A 10,062-nucleotide genomic window follows, 5' to 3' on the forward strand; every position below is an offset into this window, starting at 1 on the left:
TAACTAGGCAAGGCATCTTCAACAACAGACAGACCTGTTATCAATCACTGTCCTCCCATCTTCACAACAGACTACCTGTGTCACCACTGTCCTCTCACAACAGACTAACCTGTTGTCACACTGTCCCTCATCTTCAAACAGACAGACCTGTTGTCACTACTGTCCCTCCATCTTCAACAACAGACAGACCTGTTGTCACTACTGTCCCTCCATTTTCAACAACAGACAGACCTGTTGTCACTACTGTCCCTCCCATCTTCAACAACAGACTAACCTGTTATCACCACTGTCCCTCCCATCTTCAACACAGACTAACCTGTTGTCATCACTTCCCTCCCATCTTCAACAACAGACAGACCTGTTTATATAGTGAATTGCTGACATGGCTTCTAACTGAGGAGAGCATATAGGGGGCGTCCCAATAATATCTCCTTTCTTATGAAGTGTGCACTCGTTCACTGCTCTCACAAAACCAAAAGCCTTGGATTGGTGGAGGCATGGGTTAGTAGGAATCATCATATTCATTATACAGTCTTTTTTTTTTAAACCTGTGAGGGAAGTGAACAAAGTGCACACTCTGGGAGGAAGGAGAGATGATTGGGACACCCTATGTTGCTATCAATCATCCAAAATCCCATGAGCCAATAGGAACGTTTAGGGGACGATTGTGATCCCGCCTTTAAAGATCAAGAGTTCCTCCCTCTACCTCTCTCTGTCTCTCCATCCCGCAAATGAAAACCATGGGAAGTGTGTATGTACGGGTGTGTAAACACTGTTGTTTTTATTCTCATCATCATATCATCATCATCATCATCATCATCATCATCATCATCATCATCGTCGTGACAAACACAACAAGGTTGTTAGTTAAGGCATGTGCATAGCAGTCTGAGCTGTGTTTTAACCAGAGTAGAAACACCAGTTGAGCTGTGCTTCAAACCAGAGTAGAAAACACAGTCTGAGCTGTGCTTTAAACCAGAGTAGAAAACACCAGTCTGAGCTGTGCTTCAAAACCAGAGTAGAAAACACCAAGTCTGAGCTGTGCTTTAAACCAGAGTAGAAAACACCAGTCTGAGCTGTGCTTTAAACCAGAGTAGAAAACACCAGTCAGAGCTGTGCTTTAAACCAGAGTAGAAACCACCAGTCTGAGCTGTGCTTTAAACCAGAGTAGAAAACCCAGTCTGAGCTGTGCTTTAAACCGAGAGTAGAAAACCGCAGTCTGAGCTGTGCTTTAAACCAGAGTAGAAAACACCAGTCTGAGCTGTGCTTTAAACCAGAGTAGAAAACACAGTCTGAGATGTGCTTTAAACCAGAGTAGAAAACCACCAGTCTGAGCTGTGCTTTAAACCAGAGTAGAAAACACAGTCTGAGCTGTGCTTTAAAACAGAGTAGAAAACACCAGTCTGAGCTGTGTTTAAACCAGAGTAGAAAACACCAGTCTGAGCTGTGCTTTAACCAGAGTAGAAAACACCAGTCTGAGCTGTGCTTTAAACCAGAGTAGAAAACACCAGTCTGAGCTGTGCTTTAAACCAGAGTAGAAAACACCAGTCTGAGCTGTGTTTTAACCAGAGTAGAAAACACCAGTCAGAGCTGTGCTTTAAACCAGAGTAGAAAACACGTCCAGGCTGTGTTTTAAACCAGAGTAGAAAACACCAGTCTGAGCTGTGCTTTAACCAGAGTAGAAAAACACCAGTCTGAGCTGTGTTTTAAACCAGAGTAGAAAACACCAGTCTGAGCTGTGCTTCAAACCAGAGTAGAAAACACCAGTCAGAGCTGTGTTTTAAACCAGAGTAGAAAACACCAGTCTGAGCTGTGCTTCAAACCAGAGTAGAAAACACCAGTCAGAGCTGTGTTTTTTAAACCAGAGTAGAAAACACCAGTCTGAGCTGTGCTTCAAACCAAGAGTAGAAAACACCAGTCAGAGCTGTGCTTCAACCAGAGTAGAAAACACCAGTCAGAGCTGTGTTTTAACCAGAGTAGAAAACACCAGTTCTGAGCTGTGCTTCAAACACCAGAGTAGAAAACACCAGTCAGAGCTGTGTTTTAACCAGAGTAGAAAACACCAGTCGAGCTGTGCTTTAAACCAGAGTAAAAACACCAGTCTGAGCTGTGCTTCAAACCAGAGTAGAAAACACCACGTCTGAGCTGTGTTTTAACCAGAGTAGAAACACCAGTCTGGGCTGTGCTTCAAACCAGAGTAGAAAACACCCAAGTCAGAGCTGTGTTTTAACCCAGAGTAGAAAACACCAGTCTGAGCTGTGCTTCAAACCAGAGTAGAAAACACCAGTCAGAGCTGTGTTTTAAACCAGAGTAGAAAACACCAGTCAGAGCTGTGCTTTAAACCAGAGTAGAAAACACCAGTCTGAGCTGTGCTTAAACCAGAGTAGAAAACACCAGTCTGAGCTGTGTTTTAAACCAGAGTAGAAAACACCAGTCTGAGCTGTGCTTCAAACCAGAGTAGAAAACACCAGTCAGAGCTGTGTTTTAAACCAGATTAGAAAACACCAGTCAGAGCTGTGCTTTAAACCAGAGTAGAAAACACCAGTCTGAGCTTGTGCTTTAAACCAGAGTAGAAGACACAGTCTGAGCTGTGCTTTAAACAGAGTAGAAACACAGTCTGAGCTGTGCTTTAACGCAGAGTAGAAAACACCAGTCAGAGCTGTGCTTAACCGAGTAGAAAACACCAGTCTGAGCTGTGCTTTAAACAGAGTAGAAAACACCAGTCAGAGCTGTGCTTTAAACCAGAGTAGAAGACACCAGTCTGAGCTGTGCTTTTAAACCAGAGTAGAAAAACACCAGTCAGAGCTGTGCTTCAAACCAGAGTAGAAAACACCAGTCTGAGCTGTGCTTTAAACCAGAGTAGAAGACACCAGTCTGAGCTGTGCTTTAAACAGAGTAGAAAACACCAGTCTGAGCTGTGCTCTTAAACCAGAGTAGAAAACACCAGTCAGAGCTGTGCTTTAAACCAGAGTAGAAGACACCAGTCTGAGCTGTGCTTTAAACCAGAGTAAGAACACACCAGTCTCTGAGCTGTGTTTCAACCAGAGTAGAAAACACCAGTCAGAGCTGTGCTTTAAACCAGAGTAGAAACACCATCTGAGCTGTGCTTCAAACCAGAGGTAGACACACCAGTCTGAGCTGTGCTTTAAACCAGAGTAGAAAACACAGTCGAGCTGTGCTTTAAACCAGAGTAGAAAACACCAGTCAGAGCTGTGCTTTAAACCAGAGTAGAAAACACCAGTCTGAGCTGTGCTTTAAACCAGAGTAGAAACACCCAGTCAGAGCTGTGCTTTAAACCAGAGTAGAAAACACAGTCAGCGCTGTGCTTTAAACCAGAGTAGAAAAACCAGTCTGAGCTGTGCTTTAAACCAGAGTAGAAAACACCAGTCAAGCTGTGCTTTAAACCAGAGTAGAAAACACCAGTCCGAGCTGTCTTTAAACCAGAGTACAAAACACAGAGGGACTACTATGTACACAGTCAAGTGCTACCCCTCTTCTAATAGAGGTAGAAAGAGAACTCATTAAACCAGGTTATATCCATCTAGAGCCTCGTTCTACCTCTATGCTCTTTCTCTAATAATGGTCCATGGGGCCAGCCCTGTTCTAGAGTCCCCCATTCTAGAATCACCATCTGTTCTAGATCATCTATTCTAGATCACATATATCTAGAATCAACATATATTCTAGAATCAACATATATTCTAGAATCAACATATATTCTAGAATCAACATATATTCTAGAATCCCACCCCTGTTCTAGAATCCACCCCTGTTCTAGAATCCACCCCTGTTCTAGAATCCACCCCTGTTCTAGAATCCACCCCTGTTCTAGAAGCCACCACTGTTGTCAACTGGGGTTTTGCAGGTACAGGGGGTTGTTTGAGGGGACTGAGGGTGGTTATATTTGGTTAGTTTGAGGGGTGTCAGGGATGTTTATGTCCGGGCGTGTCAGGCGGTGTGAGCGTCTCCGTCGGGGCTGAAGTAGTACCTAACGGGGGTCCAGGTAGGTCTTCATCACCATCTGACTCTGGAGCGAAGGACACGGTCAGTCAACATACGCGACGGTCTACAGACGGCTTGATCACACATTCTGCATCCTGGGAGGGAGGGGTAGAGGGAGGAAAGGGGGAGGGGAGGGAGTGATAGAGGGATGGAAAGGGGGGAGGGAGGGAGAAGGGGGAGGGAGGGAGGCGATAGAGGCGAGGAAAGGGGGGAGGGGGGAGGAAAGGGGGGAGGGGAGGGAGGGATTAGAGGGAGGAAAGGGGGGAGGGAGGGAGGGATAGAGGGAGGAGAGGGAGGGAGGTGGATAGCGGGGGTGAGGGGGGTAGGGGGGAGGGAGGGACTAGAGGGAGGAAAGGGGGGGATAGAGGGGGGAAAGGGGGGGATAGAGGGAGAAAGGGGGGAAGGGACGGGAGGGATAGAGGGAGGAAGGGGGGAGGGGAGGGAGGAAGGGGGGAGGAGGGAGGGCATTAGAGGGAGGAAAGGGGGGAGGGAGGGAGGAAAGGGGGGAGGGGGAGGGTAGGGAATAGAGGGAGGGAAAGGGGGGAGGGAGGGAGGGATAGATGGGAGGAAAGAGGGGGAGGGAGGGATTAGGGGGTGAGGGGGGTAGGGGGGAGGGAGGGGATAGAGGGAGGAAAGGGGGGATAGGGGGGGAAAGGGGGGGATAGAGGGAGGAAAGGGCGGGAGGGAGGGAGGGGATAGGAGGGAGGAAAGGGGGAGCGGAGGGAGGGATAGGAGAGGAGGACCCAGAGGGGGAAAGGGAGGGATAGAGGGGGTGCGGGGGGGTAAGGGGGGCGGGAGGGAGTAGAGGGAGGAAAGGGGGGATAGAGGGAGGAAAAGGGAGGATAGAGGGAGGAAAGGGGGGGATGAGGGAGGAAAGAGGGGGAGAGGGAGGGATAGGGGGGTGAGGGGGTAGGGGGGGAGGGAGGGAGGAAGGGGGGGAGGAGGGGGGAGGGAGGGGGGTGGGGAGGGAGGGAGGGAGGAAGGGGGGGTGAGGGAGGGATAGAGGGGGTGAGGGAGGAAAGGGGGGGTGAGGGAGGGAAATGGGGGGAGAGGCGAGGAAGGGGGGGAGGATTGCGGTGAGGAGAATGAGAGACTAAGATTCACAGTGATTCCGGAGGACACAGTGTGCTGTGTGTGTGTGTGTGTGTGTGTGTGACATTGTGCGTGTGTCTGTGTGTTGCAGTGCTTTACGTTAGTTTTCAGTCTCTTGTTGTTGTCCCTGGCATCACAGGAACATAGAGCTCTTCACGCCATGGACCGACCATGGTCGGCTCTATCCCATAATGCAACCCTGAAACACAACACATGTGTCAATCATACACAGACGGAGGTATCCTCGTTCCCATCAGGGACATTGACTCTGGGTATGGTATCGTCTTCTACATACACCTAAGTCACCACAACTGTACACTGGTGGCTCTATCCGCATAATACAGAACCTGTAAGAATCAGCAAGCTAATGTATGCACGCATGGTTAGGTTGCGTCTAAGTCCCATAATGCACCTGTAACCATCAACACAGTCACACCATGTAGGCATCTCACCTGCGCCATAATGCACGTCCTGTAAATACAACTACAGCCAACACCGATGGTAGGCTCTATCCATAGTCCGTGTTGGTAATAATGTGTTTGTTAGTTATGGTGGTTCGGGGGTGTGTGGTCGTGGCCGGGTGTTTTGGTGGTTTTGTTGGGTGGGGTGGGTGTAAGTGTGTGTCTCGTGTAGTTGGTGGAGATTTCGGTGGGCTGGGGGTTGAGAGACGGGGAGTGGCAATGGGATGTGAATGGAATGGTCTCCCTAGCGGCGTTCAGTTGGGTGTCGTAGATGGGATGGAGTGTATGTAATCGTATGAGGTTGTTGTGCTCACCATCATGAGAGTTGAGAAGTCAGGCGGTGTGATTATATAGGTCTTGATGTGGTCGCTCACGTGCGTTGAGTCAGAGGGGGATTAATAGTATGAGTGTGTTCAGGTGGGTGTTTGAGGGGTAAGGACTGTGGGGAGTTACTTAGGTTGAGATGTGTCTCACAGCCTGTTGTCGTGTGAGTGGTTGTGCGAGGGGGTTAGATATGTAGGTGATGGTCTAGCATGGTTGGAGTCAGAGAGTGGCGTGTAGGTGCTAGTAGTGGTGGGTGTGCTCCGGCACTGCGTTGTGAGTAGGGGGTGTAAGGTTAGTGGGTGGGTGTGGGTTCGGCACGGTTGTATGAAGTGATGGAGAGGGTTGTGTGTGTCTGGAGTGAAATTGTGTGGTGTCTCACAGCTGTGACTGGCGTTGGATGAAGGTCGATGGGTAGGGGGATTAGAGTATTAGTGAGTGATGTGGGGGTAATGCTTGTGGTGAGCGCAGGTCTATGGCGGCGTGGCGGGGTGTGTGGAAGGTAGATGGGGGCGAGAAGAGGGGGGAGGTTTAATGAGTGAGTATGAGGTGAATGTGTCTCACTGGTGGAGAGGTTTTGCGTTGTGAGGGAAGTCAGAGAGGGATTACATGAAGTAATGAATGTGTCTCACCGCACTGCGGTTGATGAATCAGAGAGGGGATTAATATGTAAGATTGTGTCTCACCAGCATTGCTTGATGAGTCCGAGAGGGGATTATTATAGTAATGATGTGTCTTCACCAGCACGTGCGTTGATGAAGTCAGAGAGGGATTAATATAGTAAATGAATGTGGTCCACAGCACTGCGGTTGAGCGTCAGTAGAGGGGATTAATATAGTAATGAATGTGTCTCACCAAGGCACTGGCGTTGATGAAGTCAGAGAGGGGATTAATTAGTTAATGAATGTGTCCTCAGCACACTGTCGTTTGATGAAGATCAGAGAGGGGAATTAATATAGTAAGAAATGTGGTCTCACCAGCACTGCGGTGATGAAGTCAGAGAGGGGATTTAATATATAGTAATGAAATGTGTCTCACAATGTGGCTTGATGAAGTCAGAGAGGGGTTAATAGTAGTAATGAATTGTGTCTCACCAGCTACTGCGTTGATGAAGTTTCAGAGAGGGGATTAATATAGTATGAATGTGTTCCACTCAGACGTCTTGATGACAGTCAGGAGGGGATTAATAGTAATTGAATGTGTCTCACCAGCACTGCGTCTGATGAAGTGGTCAGAGAGGGGACTTAAATATAGTAGAAATGGTCACGTTTGATGGTCGAGAGAAAGTATATCTCACGCCAGCACTATGCGTTGATGGTAAGTTTTTTTCCAGAGAGGGGATTACATATAGTAAGGAATGTGTCCCTCACTGTGTTGATCGAAGTCAGAGAGGGGATTAATATAGTAATGAATTGTCTCAACCATCACCGACGTCTGATGAAGTCAGAGTAGGGGATTACATATGTAATGAATGTGTCTCCACTGTGTGATGAAGTCAGAGAGGGAAGATTATCTAGTAAATGAATGTGGTCTCACCAGACTTGCGTTGATGAAGTCAGGAACATGATGAGTGTGTCAGATATGAAGTAAGGTTAATAGTAAATGAATGTGTCATCCCGCACTGCGTTGGGGAAGTCAGAGAGGGGACTTAATATAGTAATGAATGTGTCTCACCAGCTGTTGATGAAGTCAGAGAGGGGATTAATATGTAAGAATTGTGTCTCACCAGCACTGGCGTTGATGAATGTCCAGAGAGGGGATTAATTAGTAAATGAATGTGTCTCACCACATGCGTTTGATGAAAAAGCGTCTCAGAGAGGGGATTAATATAGTCGAATGCTGTCCTCACCACACTGCGTTGAATGGAAGTTCAGAGGAGGGGATTAATATAGTTTAATGAAATGTGTCCACAGCAACTGTGTGTGTGATGAGTCCAGAAGGGATATTACTATAGTAATTGAATCGTGTCTCACCAGCACTTTTGCTGAGAGTCGAGAGGGGATTAATATAGTGAATGAATGTGTCTCACAACTGGCGTTGCATGAAGTCCAGAAGGGGATTTTATCATATAGTAATGGAATGTGTTCTCACCAAGCACTGCGTTGATGAAGTCATGAGAGGGGATAATATAATGTAATGAATGTGTCCTCACAGACTGCTTTGATTGAAGTAGCGAGGGGGAATTAATATAGTAATGAATGTGTCTCACGCTGCATGTTCGATGAAGGTCAGAGCGGGGATTGATGAGTACGTAGATGAAGGTGTGCTCACCAGCACTGCGGTTATGAGTCAGAGAGGGGATTAAGTATAGTATATGAAATGTGTCTCACGCAGCACGTTGCGTTGTTGAGAAGGTCAGAGAGGGGATTAATATAATAATGAAATGTGTCTCACTGTGGTTGAATGAAAGTAGAGAGGGGCTTAATATAGTCATGAATGTGTTCACTGTGTGAATGAAGTCAGAGAGGGGATTTAATATAGTAATGGAAGATCAGTCTCATTTGGGACACAAGCCCACATCAGAGGGTTTAGTAGAGGGATACATGTAAATACAAGGTAGGGAACAGCAGGGAAAGATCAGTGTTATTTGGGACACAGSCACATCAGAGGGTTTAGTAGAGGGATACATGTAAATACAAGGTAGGGAACAGCAGGGACAGATCAGTCTCATTTGGGACACTTCCTCTCTGACATCACTTCTTCTGGATGCAAACTACAAGCTCAGGGTCCGAAATGGCACCCTATTCCCTATATAGTGCACTACTTTAGACCAGAACCCTATTCCCTAAAAGTGCACTGCTTTTGACCAGAGTCCATAGGGTAGTATGAACACTATATGTAACCTCTTTATTTAACTAGGCAAGGCATCTTCAACAACAGACAGACCTGTTATCATCACTGTCCCTCCCATCTTCAACAACAGACTAACCTGTTGTCACCACTGTCCCTCCCATCTTCAACAACAGACAGACCTGTTGTCACTACTGTCCCTCCCATCTTCAACAACAGACAGACCTGTTGTCACTACTGTCCCTCCCATTTTCAACAACAGACAGACCTGTTGTCACTACTGTCCCTCCCATCTTCAACAACAGACTAACCTGTTATCACCACTGTCCCTCCCATCTTCAACAACAGACTAACCTGTTGTCATCACTGTCCCTCCCATCTTCAACAACAGACAGACCTGTTTATATAGTGAATTGCTGACATGGCTTCTAACTGAGGAGAGCATATAGGGGGCGTCCCAATAATATCTCCTTTCTTATGAAGTGTGCACTCGTTCACTGCTTCTCACAAAACCAAAAGCCTTGGATTGGTGGAGGCATGGGTTAGTAGGAATCATCATATTCATTATACCAGTCTTTTTTTTTTTTTAAACCTGTGAAGGGAAGTGAACAAAGTGCACACTCTGGGAGGAAGGAGAGATGATTGGGACACACCTATGTTGCTATCAATCATCCAAAATCCCCATGAGCCAATAGGAACGTTTAGGGGACGATTGTGATCCCGCCTTTTAAGATCAAGAGTTCCTCCCTCTACCTCTCTCTCTCTCTCCATCCCGCAAATGAAAACCATGGGAAGTGTGTATGTATGGCTGTGTAAACACTGTTGTTTTTATTATCATCATCATCATCATCATCATCATCGTCGTGACAAACACAACAAGGTTGTTAGTTAAGGCATGTGCATAGCAGTCTGAGCTGTGCTTTAAACCAGAGTAGAAAACACCAGTCTGAGCTGTTGCTTCAAATATTGCAGAGTAGAAAACACGCAAGTCTGAGCTGTGGCTTTAAACCAGAGAGGAAAACACAGTCTGAGCTGTGCTTCAAACAAGAGTAGAAAGACACCAAGTCTGAGCTGTGTTTAAACCAGAGTAGAAACACCAGTCTGAGCTGTGGCTTTAAACCAGAGTAAGAAACCCAATGTCAGAGCTGTGCTTTAACAGAGTAGAAAAGCAGCCAGTCCTGAGCCTGTGCTTTAAAGCAGAGTAGAAAAGCACCAGTGCGTTAGCTGTGCTTTAAACCACGAGTAGAAAAGCAGCAGTCTGAAGCTGTGCTTTAAACGGCAGAGTAGAAAACACAGTCCCTGAGCTGTGGGCTTTAAACGCAGAGTATGAAAAACATCGCAGTCTGAGCTGTGCTTTAAAACAGAGTAGAAAACAGCCAGTCTGAGGCTGGTCTTT

The 10,062-nt window shown here is 46.9% G+C and overlaps 2 long non-coding RNA genes across 4 annotated transcripts in view; one reads left to right on the forward strand and one right to left on the reverse strand.

The window, feature by feature from the left end:
- LOC112076869 (uncharacterized) overlaps window positions 1-9,623 on the reverse strand; it is a 10,310-nt gene extending 687 nt beyond the window's left edge. The window contains exon 1 of the long non-coding RNA XR_011477946.1: window positions 8,387-9,623. This is a non-coding gene — a long non-coding RNA (uncharacterized lncRNA). The remainder of the gene's footprint in view (window positions 1-8,386) is intronic.
- LOC139026195 (uncharacterized) lies at window positions 3,171-3,817 on the forward strand. Of its 3 annotated transcripts, none has more exons than XR_011477945.1 (3): window positions 3,171-3,240; window positions 3,459-3,608; window positions 3,655-3,817. It is a non-coding gene; the product is annotated as an uncharacterized lncRNA (long non-coding RNA). The 3 variants fall into 3 exon arrangements; XR_011477943.1 differs by lacking the exon at window positions 3,171-3,240 and adding an exon at window positions 3,342-3,394 and having other exon boundaries at window positions 3,430-3,608; XR_011477944.1 differs by lacking the exon at window positions 3,171-3,240 and adding an exon at window positions 3,391-3,422.
- Window positions 9,624-10,062: the final 439 nt, after the last annotated feature.

This window comes from Salvelinus sp. IW2-2015, unplaced genomic scaffold (genome assembly GCF_002910315.2).
Source record: "Salvelinus sp. IW2-2015 unplaced genomic scaffold, ASM291031v2 Un_scaffold4098, whole genome shotgun sequence".
NCBI lineage: Eukaryota > Metazoa > Chordata > Actinopteri > Salmoniformes > Salmonidae > Salvelinus > Salvelinus sp. IW2-2015.